This window comes from Petaurus breviceps, unplaced genomic scaffold, assembly GCF_028583685.1.
Source record: "Petaurus breviceps papuanus isolate PSGF00001 unplaced genomic scaffold, PetGlider_PUasm1.0 90849, whole genome shotgun sequence".
In the NCBI taxonomy this organism is placed as follows: domain Eukaryota; kingdom Metazoa; phylum Chordata; class Mammalia; order Diprotodontia; family Petauridae; genus Petaurus; species Petaurus breviceps.
In genome coordinates, this window is record NW_027187361.1 from 542,759 (window position 1) to 560,917 (window position 18,159).

Genomic DNA, 18,159 nt, shown 5'->3' on the forward strand with positions numbered 1-18,159 from the left:
TTTACCCTCTATCTTTCTAGTGGTCTGGAAATGCTTAAGAAGTAAAAATACTGAGTAAATAAAATAAAAATATTTATTAAAATGGTATTTGTAGAAATAGCATATAAATAATATAAAAATACAATATAAATTATTTATATAAAAGCAACATAAATTACATGAATACAATATTAAAATATAATATAAATTAATGTATAAGTATAAATGTTGAGTAAAAATGAGAGGGAAAACACCTAGGTCCATATAAATTCAGGTTGGAAATTTAAAAGTCAAAAGGAAGTAAGAATTAAGTATAAATTTATAATAATTTAATAAAGTATTACTGAAGCACCAGATCATGTTCCAATTTTGCAAGTAAGTCAGAAAAATTTTTACTAAAAATTTTTTTTTACCAGTCTGTGGGATTTTGTTCATAAGAAAATCTGTGATGGGCTATGTGAATTGGCAGATACACCGAGGTAGATAAGCCAAGTTCAAGTTGTATCTTTCATACACACTGGCTTTGAGAGTCAGTGCCCTAAACAGCTGTCTAAGACTCCAAAGTTGCCTATCTGCATTGATAAAGAGTTTTGTCACCAGTTAAAAAACAAACAAACAAAAAAAAACAATCAGTATCTTTCATCTAGTTAAAAATTTAAAAATAGAGGAGGCGAGGTGGCGCAGCAAATAGAGAACTGGCCCGGGAGTCAGGAGGATCTGAGTTCAAATCCGGCCTCAGACACTTAACACTTACTAGCCATGTGACCTTGGGCAAGTCACTTAACGCCAACTGTTCCTCCAAAAAGAAAAAAAAAATCTAAATTTCCAGTACAGAATTATGTTTGTTAGTAAGGAAAAATGACCATAACACATGATTAGATTTTTTTGGTTAAATTTAAATGTTGGTTGTTTTAAGTAATGGTGATTATTATTTTAAAATGATATAATGAAACTATTCCCTAGATACCCCTCATAAGTGTAATGGCCAAGCTCAGTTCAAGAGATGAGATGACAAAGGTACTCTAGAGTCACAGGGCTTAGGTTCAAATCTCACCTCCGATTCTTACTACTTGTGTGGTATTGGGCAAATCACTTAACCTCCTTGGGCCTTGATGGTTCCTTCAATATCTAGATTACTCAGTTAAGAGGCAGAGAACTATGGGGCAAAATGTTGTACACATAGTCTTGGTATCCTTTGGTTTTGCTTAAGTTTAAAAAAAAAAGTTCTTACAAGAGAGTTCCAGGAAGGGGGAATGTATACTGGAAGTAACAGGTATAAAAAGAAAAAAATTATCAATTAACCCCCCTCCTCTTCCCTTCTGCCCCCACTCCCCAGGCCAATCTGTCTTTATATGCAAGAAATGGGGAATTTTCACTTCCTACGACTGTCTTTTGACAGTAGAATCTGTTACAATTAATTTTGGAAGATCAAATAATAAAATTAACATTGGTTTCTGATTTAACTACAACAGTAATGTGAAGAAACTTTCAAAGTGAATTGCAGTTTTAGACTCAAGAATTACTACCTTTTGAAAATCTAAGTGACTTTCTTTCCTGACTTTGTGAAGAGTATGTATTAAGAGCACGGTAAGTAAGAAGAATGTACACACTGTAAACAAAATTAAACTACTTTGATTTAGTAAATCTACCCAATATTTCTCAGGAATGGTCCACAATCATAAATTCTGCTAAAAACAAGGTGAAAGGAACAGAAAACAAAAGTCCATGTGATATTAAATTCTACCCCATATTTCTGCCTCATATCTTTTCAGCTTTCTCAGACTTCATTTAGGCTCTACATGCCTTGACACAAATTTATTTTTGTGTTTACAACTAGAATGGGACCTGTTACTTCTTTCAGTACATTGGAAAGATTTAATTTTTCACTGGGGAATAATACTTAGATACCTCAATAAATTCTGCCAAATGTAACCTAAAACTTTTACAGAAATGTTTTAAGCTTGAATCTGTTTATAAATCATTATGAACCTAATTAAAAATGTATAGCAATTCAGAATGCAGCTATTAACCAAAATTAAAGTCTTGCGTGCATTATTAATTAAGTTGGAACTTTTCACATTAATGACAATTCACAATATTAATGTGATGTATCTGTCCTGGGGCAGCTAGGTAGCACCATGGACAGAGCACAGAGCCTAGAGTCAGAAAGACTCATCTTCCTGAGTTCGAATCTGACCTCAGACACTTAGTAGCTGTGGTACCGGAAACCATTTAACCCTGTTTGCATCAGCTTCCTCATCAGTAAAATGAACTGGAGAAGGACATGGCAAACCACTCTAGTATCTTTGCCAAGAAAACCCTAAATGGGGGTCATGAAGATTCAGACATGACTGAAAAACAAGTCAACAGCAACAACAAATCCACGGTGAAGTAAGATCTTATTATAGGGTCACCAAAAATATCACTGACTTTTCTGGCCATTAAAAAACAAAACAGGAACAGCTAGGTGGTGCAATGAATAGAGCACTGGCCCTGGAGTCAGGAGGATATGAGTTCAAATCTGCCCTCAGACACTTAACACTGTGACCTTGGGCAAGTCACTTAACACCATATGCCACTCCAAAAAGCAAAACAACAACAACAAAAAATCACAAAACACTTAAAGAACAAGTCTATGAAGAACCAATATACAGTAATCATAATAATGAGTATTTATATAATTTTAGTTTGCAAAAACATTCTACAATCTTATCTTATTTTATTCTCTCAACAGCCTTAAGAGGTAGGTTATTCTCATGAGGAAACTGTGACAGAAGTTAAGTGCCAAGATCACAGCCACTATGTCTGAGGCTGGATTTGAACTCAGGTCTTCCTAACACCTAATCTAGTATTCCACATAGCAAAATGTTGCACACATAGTTTGGATATCATTTTATTGTTTAACCTTTTTGGCTTTAAAAAAAATGAGAGGCTTTAGTACCAACCTCTCAATTTATAATTGAGAACTGACTATATAACTCATAATGACTTAATCCCTACCAGATTCAGCAAAGAGTATAATCAACAACCCTAATGTGAGAAAATTATTTGGGGATCTTAAGAGTTAAGACAACAATTCTTTCACAATAAATTATCTTTCAAATTAATGTCAAATAAAAAAGGATCAAAATGGTAGAGGTTTGTGTTGATTACCTTTATGGTGACTTCATGTGTGGACCGTTTTATAAGTGAGCCTTCAAGGATCCAACAACATGAACAGCACAGTGTCTGCTTGGAGGAGAGGTTCCTAGTGACACATGAAAAATTGGGAAAAAAAACACATCAAAAACAATTTCTGAGTTAATATGGCCCTGATATTTTAAGGCCCTCTCCTCTTCCTTCCCTCCACCCCCACTCCCTGAAATTTTCTCTTTCATTCTTCATATTAGCTAGATTCTTTACTTTTGAATTTCAATCCTATATTTGATTGGTTCATTCCTTCTTTCTGTTTTTTTTTAAACTTCAACCCAATCATCTTTTTTTTTTTCCATTTTTCAAATGCTTTATTACCTTCTGATTTACATCATTCATTTCCGCAAGATTTTGAGTTACTAATTTTCTCCCCACCGCCCCAAAATAGCAGTCCCACAGGATATCCCCTCCTCCAATCTACTCTCTCCAATATCTTCTCCCATACCCTCTTCGACTTTTCCAGTAGGGCTTGGTGGATCTCTATGCCTCAGTGCCTATATTTCTTATTTCCCAATTACAAGTAAAATAGTATTAATAATAGTATGTATATATTAAACATTTGATTTTAAAACTTTTAATTCCAGATTCATTCCCTTCCTCCCTTGTCACCCACCCTTACTGGGAAGATAAGCAGTTCAGTACATGTGTAGGTAATACAAAACATTGTAAAGGACTAACTATATTTCCCTCCCTCCTATCCCACCTCCCACTTGTTCTATTCTCTACTTTGATACCATCCCTTTTCAAAAGTGGTGATTCCAATTCCAACCCCCCCACAGCCTGCCCTCCTTTCCATCATCCCCCCTCTCATACCCTTCCCCCTACTCTCCTGTAGGGTGAGATACCCTATTTAGTGTGTATTTCATTCCCTCCCCAAGCCAAATTCAATGAGAATAAGGTTGACCTATTCATTCCTTTTTGCCTTCCTATTCTACCCCTTCATTGTAACCCTTTTCCCTTGCCTCTTCTATATGAGATAGTTTATCCCATTCTGTCTCTCCCCATCTCCTATCACATTCCTCTGACCTCTTAATTTCACCTTTTAGGTATCATCCCTTCCTATCAAATTGGTCCTGTGCCCTCTATCTATGTATACCTGTAAACATATATACACATTCACATGATATTCATATGACCATATATATATATATTTCTATTCCCTTCAACTATTTTCATGCTGAGAAAAGTTTCATCAGTTACAATTACTGTTTTTTTTTTCCATGTAGGAATGTTAACAGTTCAACTTTGATAAGTTCCTTATGATTTCTTTTCCCTGTTTACCTTCTCATGCTTCTCTTGCTTCTTGTCTCTGAATGTCAAATTTTCTATTCAACTCCGGTTTTTTTTTTCATCAAGAATGCTTGAAAGTCCTCTATTCCACTGAATGACCATATTTTCCCCTGAAACATGATACTCAGTTTTGCTGGGTAGGTGACTCTTGGTTTTAATCCCAGCTCCTTTGCCCTCCGGAATATCATATTCCAAGCCCTTCAGTCCCTCATTGTAGAAGCTGCCAGATCCTGGGTTATCCTGATCGTGTTTCCACAATATTCAAATTGTTTCTTCCTGGCTGCTTGTAATATTCTCTCCTCGATCTGGGAATTCCGGAACCTGGGTATAATATTCCTGGGAGTTTTCTTTTTGGGATCTGTTTCAGGAAGAGATCGGTGGATTCTTTCAACCTCTATTTTGCCCTCTGGTTCTAAAACATCAAGGCAGTTTTCCTTGAGAATTTCTTGGAGGACGATTTCTAGGTTCTTTCTTTTGATCATGGCTTTCAGGTAGTCCAATAATTTTAAAATTATCTCTCCTGGATCTATTTTCCAGGTCAGTGGTTTTCCCAATGAGATATTTCACATTGCCTTCTATTCTTTCATTTGTTTGAAATGAAATAGTATCTTGATTTGATCTTTAATAGTATCTTGATTTCTCATAAAGCCACTAGCTTCCATTTGCTCCAATCTAATTCTGAAGGAATGATTCTCCTCATTGAGCTTTTGAGATTCTTGTCCATCTGGCAAATTCAGCTTTTTAAGGCATTCTTCTCCTCATTGCCTTTTTGAGCCTCTTTTGCCATTTGAGTCAGTCTGTTTTTTAAGGTGTTATTTTCCTCAGTCAGGCTGTTGACTCTCATTTCATAATTTTCTTGCATTGTTCTCATTTCTCTTCCCAATTTTTCCTCCACTTCTCTTATCTGCTTCATAAGGTCTTCTATGGCTTGTAACCAGCTCTTATTTTCCTTTGAAGCTTTTGGTGCAGGAGTTCTGACTTCAATGTCTTCCTCCTGTTCCATGCTTTGATCCTTTTTGTCCCCAAAATAGGAGTCAAATGTTGAATCCTTCTGTTTGTTTTGCTTCCTTTGCCTGGTCATGTTGACACTCAGTTACTTGTCTTTGGGGCTTTTTACCACAGTAGGACTCTGCCACCAGACAGTGGAGCTTTTGTCCCAAATGCTGGGGTTTTCTCAGCTGCCAGAGGTATTAGTTGGCTGCCCTCTCTGAAGCCTCCACCCGCTCTGGCAAGCTGGACACAAACCCCAGGACCTCCACCCTAGACTGCAATCCAGATCCAAGAAGGTTAAAGCATGAGCGATTACCCCTCAGACTGGTGCTTGGTCCCCCTACACTCTGCAGGCCAGGAGCTGAAGCTGCCACTTGGTGCTGGCTGGCTGTGCCAGCATCTCAGTGGCTTCTTTCCCCAGGGACCAAAGCTGATGCACTCCCAACTCCTGGGTCCCAAAGTCCTCACTGAACTGACCTCTCACTTTGTCCTTCACATCTATGTGTTGATAAATGTGGAAACAGCTACAGCTGCTGGTGATCTGGAGTCCCTCCAGCCCATGGCTGCTCAGGCCCACCCTGGGGCTAAAACTTCCGGCTCACGAGGGCCTGGGCTCGGCTCCCAGAGCGCTGCGGTGGCCACTTGCTGCCGGCCTGTCCTCAGCGGGAAGTTAGCTTCTCTGTGTTATTTTGTGGTTTCTGCAGCTCCAAAGTTTGTTCAGAATCCCCTTTTACATGGATTGGGGAAGGTGAAAGCAGGAGCCAGGTGGAGGTCCTGTTTCTACTCCGCCATCTTGACCCCCCCGGCAATCATCTTTTAAAGAATGGACTGTTTGGTTGTGATTGGCTTTTTGAAGATAGAAGACATTAACTTTTTTAAGTAATGGAAGAAAAAAATATATAGTCTACACATGGGAGAAGAGATTCCTCGTAACTGGATTAGGATTTTATATTTCCAGTGTCAATAGTTGTTAATGCTGATAAAGACAGTTAAAAAAAGGTATGGTTCAACACTTCTATCCCATTTTTTTAATCCCTGAAGAATGAAAAGGGGTGAAATAAGAAATGAGGCTCATTTGATATCCTCTTTGTTCCATATGTGGGAAATGAATGAGTGTTTATTAGGCAACAGACACTCAGTGAACCACTTTACAAATATTATCTCATTTGATCTTTAAGCCCAATAATCATTGCATCCTTTGAAATATCAGGTGCAATTATTTCTCCCTAAGTATAGAATGTGTTATACTCAATATTTTAAAAATAAGCTAAGGTTAAACATTAGCTGGTTAGAGTTCACTATTAAATTAATTTGCCTGGGACAACTGACTTTAAGTATAACTGCATGTTTCATATTGTTTAGAATTAAACTGTCAGACCTCTGGGAGAAAAAGTCATCTCTTGTCCACCATGTTACAGAATATCTGTCATACTTGAAGGCCAATACTGGACAAAAATTATAAGATACAAGTATATAAATATATATATGTCTCTGTGTATGTGTACATATGTTCTTAACACACAAATGTTTGCTTCTTAATCACTTGCCCTTCCGGCCCCCAGTGGGTGACAAATCTAGTATGATGTCTTCATTTTAGTGTAGATGAAATAATTTCTATGCAGTCTTAGTGTTGATCACTATAAACTTAATTTACTAAGGTTTTCAGATCTTTAAATTTTTCAAAGGCATGATTATTCAGGTTCACACCTGAATAAAGAGAGATACAGTTATTAATCGCATGTAAGCATATTTTACTTCTATGTTCAGAAAACACTGTATTAGTTTTTATCATTTATTTGCTGTCCCCTTCAAAGTACCAATCAGTACTTTCTGACTTCATTTTGTAGTTTTCCCAGTAAAATTCCCAGTGGCTATCTCAATGGGTTTAAAGTCACTCCCCTCACCTACAAATTTACAGGAATTTATATAGGTTATTCTTTCCTTAAGTATCCCCAAAGTATTGATTCCAGCACAAAAATGCCTTTCCTAAATCTTGAGTCCTGCCTTACTGCAATTACTAATACAATTGCATTTATAGGCTTAATTATACAACCGAAGCTTTATATTGACATTTTTCTTAATTGTGACTTTATTTAGGGCCTTAAGAATACTCTCCTACAATATACATAGTAAGCAGTTATCCAGGATTTTGTTTGAGGACCCCAAATGAGAAGAAGTCTTTCATTTCCTGAGGCAGTCACCTGTGTTTTAAAAATAACTCTAATGGGGCGGCTATGTGGCGAAATGAATAGAACTCCGGCCCTGGAGTCTGGAGAACCTGAGTTCAAATCCAACCTCAGACACTTAACACAAAAACTAGCCATGTGACCTTGGGCAAGTCACCAAATTCCCTAAAAAAAAAGGCAATAAAATAACTCTATCTTTTGTTTATTCCAACTTTTAATGCTCCAACAGATCTATGAACTTAGTTCAATACTCATCCAACAACACAGTTTACAACTGGTCCTCACCTGCCCATCCTATGTGACTCTTGTTTTGTGTTCTGTAAATCCCTCAGAGGGTCAGCTAAGCAGAGGCCCTATCTCACATTCTCCTGACGCTGTCTAGATACTATTGAACTATATGTGTAGTCGAATAGGTAACCCCCCACTCTCTGTATTGACTGATCATTTTTTCTCTTTATCATATATTTCTATATACAAATGGCATGATCGTACATACCCTTTATATTTTTCCACTGATTTTATTTGCATTAAGAATGTCAAGTTATTGTTACCCAATCACGTGAGCTTTCATTCATAAGTAGATGAGGATTTTGAACTTCCAATGTCAACAATTCTTAAGGTTTATAGACAATCAAAAAATTTATGACTTGACACTTCTGCCCCATTTTTTCATTCCTATAACTATAAAAAGGGTTGGGGCAGCTAGGTGGTCCAATGAGTAAAGCAACAGCCCTGGAGTCAGGAGGACCTGAATTCAAATCCGGTCTCAGACACTTAATACGTACTGGCTATGTGACCTTGGGAAAGTCACTTAACCTCAATTGCCCTGCCTTCCCCGATCCAAAAAGACCCCCCCAAATGGGGGTGTGTGTGAAATAAGAATGAGGTCCATTTTGTAACTTCTTCATTTCATAGGTTTCCAAAACCAAAACCATCAATCAAGTGGTGTTGAGCCTCTCTTCGGCTGGCTGTCAGAAAGTAGACAGTCTGTTGCTGGAACCACACTTTCTAGCATGGTAGAGAACCTGTCAGAACTTACTCTCCAAATGTTCAGAGTAAAGATTTTTCTATGAACCCTTAATTTGCCTTAGTTATGTCCTCTCCAACCAAGCAAAATGTATCTGATCCCATTCCCATAGGCCATGCCTTTCAAGTAACTGAAGACTGCTACCTTGCCTCTCCCCCATTTTCTCCTGTTCATGGTAAACATCCCATGAATCCTCACACAACATGAACTTGAGGGCCTTAACTATGTATTGCAGTCATACTCTCCAGCTTACAAATGTCTTTCTTAAGACATGGCATCCAGAAGCAAACACACCACTTCAAAGCACAGTACTCAGAGTACAACAGGTCTATCACCTCCCTTGTCCAGAACACTGTGTCCCTCCTTAATGCTGCCTATGGTCATTGCGGCTTTTGTGGCTGCTACGTCACACTACTCACTCCTATTGAACTCGCGGTCCATTCACCCCGACTTTAAAACATTTTTCATTTTAAAAACATTTCTTTTTTATTATTAATTCAATAAACACCAGAAAATATGATCATTTCAATATACAAAGAAAAACAAAAAAGAATATTATGTATGAAATGATGACCTTTTGTCACAGACAAATTTTTTTGTCTGTGTAAATCTTGTTTGGGTTTTATTGTGTTTTTTTTTTTAATTCAAGTTTGAAATGGCATATTGTGGTGGGTGAAAGATGAAATGACTGAGGAAACAAAGGTTTGAACTTCCAACCATACTGATTTATTAAGCCATGGATGTCAACTGCCTAACAAACTGGGACCAGGCCTTCCTTAGTTTTGGCATTGGACCCTGGATATAATGGGAGAGAGATTTTTACGCATTAAAAACAATTAATTAAATAAGATAAGTTAATTAAAAAATAATTAACCAGGATACAAAATTAGGTAATTTGCTTTCTAATTAGGAGAAAGATTAGGGACTTTCCAAATTGGGAGGGGAAGAGCAAACAAATACAATTCCCTGAAAGCAGAAAAAGAGGTGTCCCGCTCCCCCAAAGTGTCTGCAAACAATCAAAGAAACTTGGAAACAATAATTGATTAACCAGTATGTGGCCAGTTTTCAGACAAAACATACAGACTGCTTCAGAGATACACAACTTTGAGAAAAGTCCTTGTACCAATCTTCAGAGTCGACAGGGTACATAGTCAGCATAACCTAGGTCCTTAGTTAAGGGTATCTAAGCAGCAGGTAGAGGTGGTCTAATTTCCTAGCCATTGCAGGGCTAGGTTCAAAAAATGCAAAATAAGTTTTTTGACAATTCCCATAACTAAATAACGTTTTCTCATTAGACAGGAACTGGACTAGGCCCATTATTTCAGTATTGTTTTCATTACCCCTTAGTACCCCCCTAGAAAGAACCTGACAACAGTGAAGGGGCATCTTCTCCCCAGTCAGCTACAGAGAGGCATTCAATTCCCACCCCTATCCCAGATATGGTCAGACTCTAATTCTATTGTTTATTTGCTCTCCTCTAGTTCAAGAAGGAACTTTTTAGCTAGAGGGAAGAGACCGGCTTATACATGTCCTTCTTAAAACAAGGCATCCCAGTTCCAGGGCTCAACCTGGCCCCACTGGTACCAGTCCCACAGCCCACTGTCTACCTGCTGACATGGTATGAGTACAGTTAATGGCTTCGTTTAGGAGCCAGGGGATGTCAGGGGGCAAGGACTCCGTCCTTTGTATGTTCTAGATGGTGCTGGGACAATGGGAGCAGGTACTCAATAAATATTACTTTATGAAAAATTAAAGAAAATCAACTTTCCCTTTTATTTTATTAACAAGTAAGATCAAGAAAAATACATCTACATATCGGCTGTGTACGATAATGCACGTTTCATTTTGCACCATTAGTCTGTCATTTTGTTTCCAAATAAACCATGACTATTTTGGGGGTTCAGCCCTATAACCAATTCTGAAAGTGTACTTTCATCCATCTTATTTCTTATCATCTTGGTTGCAACAATATCGTAGGACTACCAAATGCTTTGCAAAATTTGGGTGATTCATATTTGTTGCTTAGTTCTAAGTGTATAGTAGGTTCTTTTATTTCTATTATATTCTTTTGCCCTCAATTTCTTGACTGATCAAGATTTCCAGTTTCATCCTCAAGGTCCCTTTTTCTCTTCTTTGTTTTTAACCTTGATAAACACACACACACACACACACACACACACAAACACACGGCATTTTCTCTGACAATCTGGAGATTAAAGAGATATTCCTCAATTTTCTTTACCTTAACATGAAGGAGAGAGAAAAGCCTGCACCTTGAACACAGATGACAGTCACTTGTCTTTGGTAGAAAGACAAAAATTACACATTCTATGCAGGTCTAAGAAATCCCACCTGCTCTCCCTAATTGCAGGAAGTGAGATCTTCAGTCCTTTATCTTTCTTGCCAGCAGCAACCCTAGAGAACTATTATTACAAACTGCACACGGGTGTCTTCCATTTTAGAGTTTTTATTAGTGCATGGGAGAGAAGTACTTAGGACAAGTCAGAGTGGTTAATGAGATCTGATGAGATAAGGATAATTTCTATCGGGGCAGGGGGGCAGACTGTGGAGGAGAGTTGAGAGAAGGCTTCATGAAGGAAGCTGTACCTGAGGTGGCCACTAAGAGATGAAAACATGAAGGAAACAGGGGCCAGGCCTAGTGACATGAACCCCTAAATGCACAGAGGCAGGATCTGGCAAGATAAGGCTGGACAATTACTTAATATCCAGACCATGTAATTAGGTTTAATATGAATAAGGCTCGAAATGTGTATGAGATCCAGACTGCAGACAGCCTTGAATAGCAGGCTAAACGGTCTCCATTTTACTTGTTAGGCATTTTTAAAGCAGGAGACCAACATGAGGAGATGTACATAATGCCAACATCATTGTAGCAGTGTTGTTAAGACTGGGATGAAAAGCAGAGAATATGGAAGCAGGACCATCTGCTGGGAGAATATTATAATAATTCAGGTGAGGAGTGATGACGGCCTGATCTAAGGTGAGAGCAGTGGGAAACTGTTAATGATAACAATAGCTGACATTGACATAATTCTTTTAAGGTTTGCAAAAGCTTTACTAGATATTATCTCATTGGATTATTTATTAATATTCTATGATCTCATTTGTTCTTCACAACAATCCAGTGAGGAAAGAGCTATTATTATCATTCCTGTTTTATAGATGAGGAATCCAAGGTTCCAAAATTCAAATCTATGTCTTCTTGTTGTCGAGTCTTTCAGTTGCATCCTGCCCTTTACAATCCCCATTTGGGGCTTTCTCAGAAAATATACTGGAGTGGTTTTTGCTTCTTCGGGTGAGGAAGCTGAAGCAAACAGGGTTAAGTGACTTGACCAGGGTCACAAAGGTAGTAAGTGTCTGAGGCTAGATTTGAACTCAGGTCTTTCTGATTTCAGACTTGGATGCTCTATCCACTGAGGCACACAGATCTTTTTGAGAGAGGCATTAAAGTCCCCTGAGTAATATGTGTCCCCAGTTCTGTTAAGGCACTCCCAAAAAACCTTTTGGTGTATCAAAATACACTGGTAATATCAATGGCTCTCACGGTTACAAGAAAGACATGGGTTTTCTGGCTTCTTCTCCCTAAGGGCCATCAGGACTAGGGTTGAAATACAGGACTTTCCCAATCTGATGGGGATAACCAGCTAACTGGACCAAAACACTTCTACCCTGTGCTAATGTGCAAAAGGAATAGAATGAACTAAACGAGCCTTGAAGTTCCTTCAAACTCTTAAATCAATTATCTAGTGGTCAGTGAAACGCGAGCAAACCTGGGTCCAATGGGCACGCCTGGAAAGTTAGCTGAAGTGTTACTGGATAAGAATAAAATGAACTGAACTCTAGACTTTGCAAGGATCAATAATTTTCAAATGTCTTGTTACTAAACAGATAAAGGAATGTAGTGATTTATTTAAATACCGTAAGGCTATATTGCTGATGCTATAATCTTATCGTACATTCATAAATGTGTCAGAATTGCATAGGCTTGTTTCCAGTTTTATCAACTTGTTTGTAAAATATCACTGTTTGCAACCAGCCCTGAATGAAGACCATTCATCACTTTACTTTTCTGCTTTATTTTATTTCCCTGAAGATTCAGAGGCTAAGCTAAACATGGTAATAGATAAGGGATTTAGATGCCCTCCTTAAGCACCTCAGAAATAGATTCTCTCCTTTGGCACATGCCTTCAACATTACAGCATAGAAAGGTGGTTGTTGCTGCTACGGCTGCTGTTTTGTTGTTTTCATAGCACAGAAAAAAAGAAAAAGGGGGTCAGAGACTTTTGTTATGATAAAGAGAGAAAGCGCCTCTCACGCCGGTGATCCTCATTTTTATGACATTTGGACTTTAATAATATTTCTCTTTATCTGATTTACAGACATGAGATTGAAAGAAAGATTTACTTACACCTCAGGGTCTTGGACTGCCCGATTATTGGGATCATGAGAATAGTAGTGCTTAGAACAATATCAGCACCAAGTAAATTCTATGATCCAATGATATCAGGGCTGATTTACTTAATCAGGAGCCTTAACAAACAAGTCCTCTTAGGACAGAGGCATCACTGTTCAAGATGTAAGTCCAGTCTTTTGACTCTGGATAGCCAGAGTATGGAAAACCTCAATGACAATTCATGTTCGTGTCTAAGAGGCGGAAAAAGGAATTTCTTAGAGAAAGTGTATTGCTGCTATGGGTTGTGCTGCCTTGGGGGGGTGGGGAGGAATGTGAGACCAGCTTGAGGAAGGCAGGGAACTAGTGATGATTTAAAGAAAGGATTCTGCTGGATTTCGTCTCGTAGTTTTCTAATTCAGACAGCAGGTTAACTTATTCAATAATAGGTTAAGTAGGTGGCCAGTGGAGAGAGGTAGGGAGGGGTGAAACTGAGAATACCCTCCAAGTCCTACCCTTAATGAAGGCTCATAAGAAGTGACCAAAGCAAATGCATTACAGATGGTTTCAGAATTTCATTCTGAAATGAAATATGAACATGTTAAGAGAAAGACATTATTCTGTCAGTAAGTATTTTCTGATTTTAGCTTAGATAAGGCCAACTGGAGATGAAGTAGTGCCTAATTAAAGGAGCTAGTGACAGGATGCCCAAAACAAACAAACAAATGAATTGGAAAAAAAAGGAGCTTTTTAAAAAAAACAAGTCCTGTGGAGGGGGGGAGGGGGAGGGCACGGTCAATGCAGAATTTGATTTGCTTGACTACGTATATTCTTTTGCAAGGGCTTTCTTTTAAATTTCCCCCTTTTTCAATGAGGGGAGTGTGGAAAAGAGAAAAAAAAACTTTTCTTAAAAAATGAAATTTAAAAAACTTTTAATTGAAAATCAAAGAAATCATAGTCTATACAGAACTCTGAGATAACACAGTATGGTGAGAGTTGGAAATCTAGCATGTCTATTTACATCCTGTATGACCTTGGGTAAGTCATTTAACCTCTCTAGGGTTAAGTCTCCTCATAATGCTAAGGAGGAAGCTGGACAATAATACTTCTAAGATTTTTTCCAATTATATCTATATGATTTAATGACCAGTTTGGTTTTGTCAGTTACTAAGGAGCATGGGTAGATGCTCAGGACACAGTTGCAGGTTTACAGTTCAAAAAAATAAAAAATAGAGAGAGAGCTCTGTATGAAAGGGTAGCTTCTGTAGAAAAAAGCTGCATTAGAAAACTCTAATTTCTGCTTTCACAACATGGTGTAATAATCTTTTATAGGGTAAAAGAGTAGAATGCAGTCTGTTTTACGTTCGTTATCACTAAGTAAGTTTTAAAATCTACCCTCAGTGATATGAATAATATCCCCATTCTGTGAGTGTAATTCCCAAAATCTGTTGGGGTATCAAAATTTAAGGATGACAGAGGAAGCTTCTTTGGCTTCTCTGCCCCCAAGGAACAAGGTTTAATGGGACTAGGGTTGGAACAGACTTACCTAAGTCTCTTCTATGGGATTCCTTCCCCATTCGATGGGGATGCCTTTTAAAAACCCCTGGAAATAGCAGAATCCAAAAGCAGTGCACTGTACCTGGAGAGAAACAGTCTCAATTAGAAACAACCCACAGGAGAAGGTTTTATGCAGGCAAAGGATGACTGATGAACCGATCTCTACAGAATCAACATGTCTTTTATATTAGGTGAGACTGCTGCATGGGTTAGCAACACCATGAACGTCAGAGAGTGTGACTTGCAAAACTGTGAACCAGAAAGTTTCTCTACATGATGGGAGTGGGGAGAAGGAGGAAGATGAATGTACATCTGTCTGTCTTTGATTTTAAATTATTTTTTTTAAATAAGAAGTTAAACATCAAGCCTGAACATTTCAATACACAAAGAATGAAAAAAAAAAGTGGGGGAAGACTGTAAATAAAACTGTAAATATCTGGGAAGGGAAGTCATGCAAAACAAAACCCAAACACTGGCTTCCTGAAAACTCAGTTTCATTCTGCATCATTAAAACAAGACCTTTTGTTTGTGGACACCATGATTTAGGGCTTCTGGAGCTGAAACTGGTCGCTGTATTTCTTTCAAAAAATTTTTTTTCCTTTACAATGCTGTAACCACTGTATAAAGTGTTTTCCTGGTTCTTCTCACTTTACTCTGTATCAGTTCATAAAAGTCCTCCCAGACTTCTCTGAAACTGCCCCTTCTAGCATTTCTTAAGTTACAATAATATTCCATTACATTCTAAAACCCTAGTTTATTTGGCAATTCCCTTATTAATGGGTACCCACGTTGTTTCTAGTTCTTTCCTATGATAAAAAGTGATGCTATAACTATTTTTGTACCAATTCTCACACTGCCCACCCTGGCAGAATGCAGAGAAGGAGATGCTGTGGAGGAAAAAGAGACGAGACCTAGCGACTTAGGTGGGATAAAAGTCAGGCGTAAAAAGCCCAAGGAGTCAAAGATGAAGGTTTTGAATTACTGGGAGGATGGTGCCAGGTGTTCACAGAAATAGGCAAGTTCAAAAGAGGGCTGGGTTTGTAGAGAAAGGCAATAAATTCCCTTTCTGATGTGTAAGCCTATGAGAAACACTCTGAAATGTCCAAATGGTAGTTGGTAACAAATTAATCTATGAGAAGAAATGGCAACTGAATTTATGAGAGCTGATAAGGTCAAGGGAGAAAACAGATTTGAAGACCTAGGGAAACCTTTGGATACACCCACAGTTAAGGGAGGAGATATGGATGATGACAAGCAAAGTAAAATGAAAAGTGGTGAGACAGGAGAACCGGGGGGAAAGTGTCATGTAAAGCCAGGAGAGGACTTTTCCAAGGCCCCTTCTCTGTTAAGGCTTGTCTTCCACTACCTTCCTTCAGTGCCCCGGTATGCCAGTCAAACCAGACTGCTTTCTAAATACAGTCTGTGCTTCCCTACCTCTATAATCTCCAATAACATCCAGTGCCCCAAAGAGGAAGATTTAAGGATGGAATATTTAGAACTGAGGACATGACTGCTTTGTTACCTTTCCCCAAACTGATCTTGGATTTCCTTTAAGTGAAAAAGAAATTAGCACTGCTGCCTGACTAATGGATTAGAAGGCCAGGTTTCCAGGCAAGAAGATTCTGCTGTGTGGTGATGGACAGGTATAACTTCTGCCATGTATCCTTCAGTAATGCACAATCCTTGTCCTTCTCCAAAAATTTGTAACGCTCGGTACCTCTCTTACCAAACTTCCTAAATATATCGATCTCAAATATACCATCTCCTGTCAATACCCCAGGTTCCTTCTGGCTCCAAATTCTATCTCGTGCATTTCTTTAACAAGATAATAGGTTTAGAGCTGGAAAGGACCTCAATGACCATCTAGTTCAACCCCTTCATTTTAGAGATGAAGATGCTGAGGCCTAGGAATGTTAAGTGACCTGCCCAAGGTCATACAGTAAGTGTCAGAGGTAGAGAATTTAAACCTGGGAGCTCTTTCCATCTATCCGGCTACTTCTTTTCTCATGCATAGCACCTAATGTATTGTCCCATAAGCAGTAAGTGATAAATACTTGTTTCCTAAGGTCAGCGCCTAGTGTGTGATGTGTCCTGACTGGTGTAGCAGGATCTGGAGTTAAAGGACCAGGGGCCAAAACCCGGATCTGTGATTTGTTATACGGGAAACATTTATCAAGTTATATAACCTTTCTGGGCCTCCACATCTTCATCTGTAAATTGATGAGGTTGGTGTAGATCAGGGGGTTCTTAACCTTTTTTTCTTAACTTTGTGTTCTGGATCCCTTCGGCAGTCCAGTGAAGCCTCTGGACCCCTTCTAAGAAAATTTTTTTCAATGCATAACAGAAAATACATAAAATTACAAAGAGAATCAATTATATTAATGTAATAATTATTAATAATACTATTAATAACCAGCACTTACATAGCATCTACTATATATTAAGCACTTTAACATAAATATTATCTCATCTGATCTTCACAATAACCTTGCAAGCAAGACTGCTATGATGATCCTCATTTTACAGTTGAGGAAACTGAGGCAAAGCGAAGTTTAAGTGACTTCTCTAGGGTCTGAGGCCAGATTGCAACATAACATTCTATAATTCTAAAATATAAATCTAAAATATTCTAAAATATATTCTAAACTCTAAATAAATAAAAATATTCTAAATTCTAAAATACAAATCTAAAATATTAAGCAAACCAAGTTCATGAACCCCCAGTTCAGAAGCCCTGGTCTAGAGGATCTCTAAGGCAATCCTATGACCACTCAAAGAGCTCAAAGTCTATTTGGATCCCTCATCTGAAGTAGGGTTATCATCCCCTCCCCCTTAAGACATCTGGTTTTGAGAGTCTGCCAGGAATTTATTGTATTAGAGGGCCACAAGGGACAATACTCAGATGGGTTTATGCAACCAAACCACTGATCCCAACCATGGCATAATGCAGTCACGATGGGGGAGTCATGTAACAAGAAGAGACAGAGAATTTCTCCTACTCTATAACTCAGTGCCTTTTTCCAAACCTACTAACCCACCCTGGGCAGAGTTTGCCTCAGGGATGGTTTTCAACATTCATCGTAAAGAAAAGTTTTTTTTTTCTTTCCTTCTCAGTAGTTCAAACCGAAATGGAATCATTCTTTCCAAAGGGAAATTATTTTAAATATGTTTTGAAAGAAAACCACATGATACTGCTATTAAGCCTTGAAGTCAGGGGGAACTGAGTTCACATACCATACTAGCTGTGGGACTCTTGTCAAATCTCTTAAAATACTCTGAGTCTCAATTTCTTTGCCTGTAAAATGAAGGAATTGGATTCAGTGGACTCTATGGTCTCTTCTGTCTTCAGGGTAAGAACTAGTCAAGCTTTTGTCTATATATTTCTAGTGGATCCCCAAGTTTATTTTAAGTTTGCTTTTTTAATGTTCAATTTGTTGCTGTTTATCATGTCCAATTTCTCATGACCCCATTTGGGGTTTTCTTGGCAAAGATACTGTACTGGCTTCCATTTTCTTCTCCAGCTCATT

General features: G+C 38.2%; 1 protein-coding gene across 3 annotated transcripts in view; it reads right to left on the reverse strand.

Annotated features, from left to right (window-relative positions):
* Positions 1 to 18,159, reverse strand: part of TBL1X (transducin beta like 1 X-linked) — a 345,971-nt gene that overhangs the window by 137,132 nt on the left and 190,680 nt on the right. For all 3 annotated transcript variants that reach the window (XM_069072808.1, XM_069072807.1, XM_069072809.1), the window contains exons 3-4: positions 14,622 to 14,714; positions 3,133 to 3,226 (exon numbers count right to left, since the gene is read on the reverse strand). The gene's annotated coding sequence lies outside the window, so the exon portion shown is untranslated. The remainder of the gene's footprint in view (positions 1 to 3,132; positions 3,227 to 14,621; positions 14,715 to 18,159) is intronic.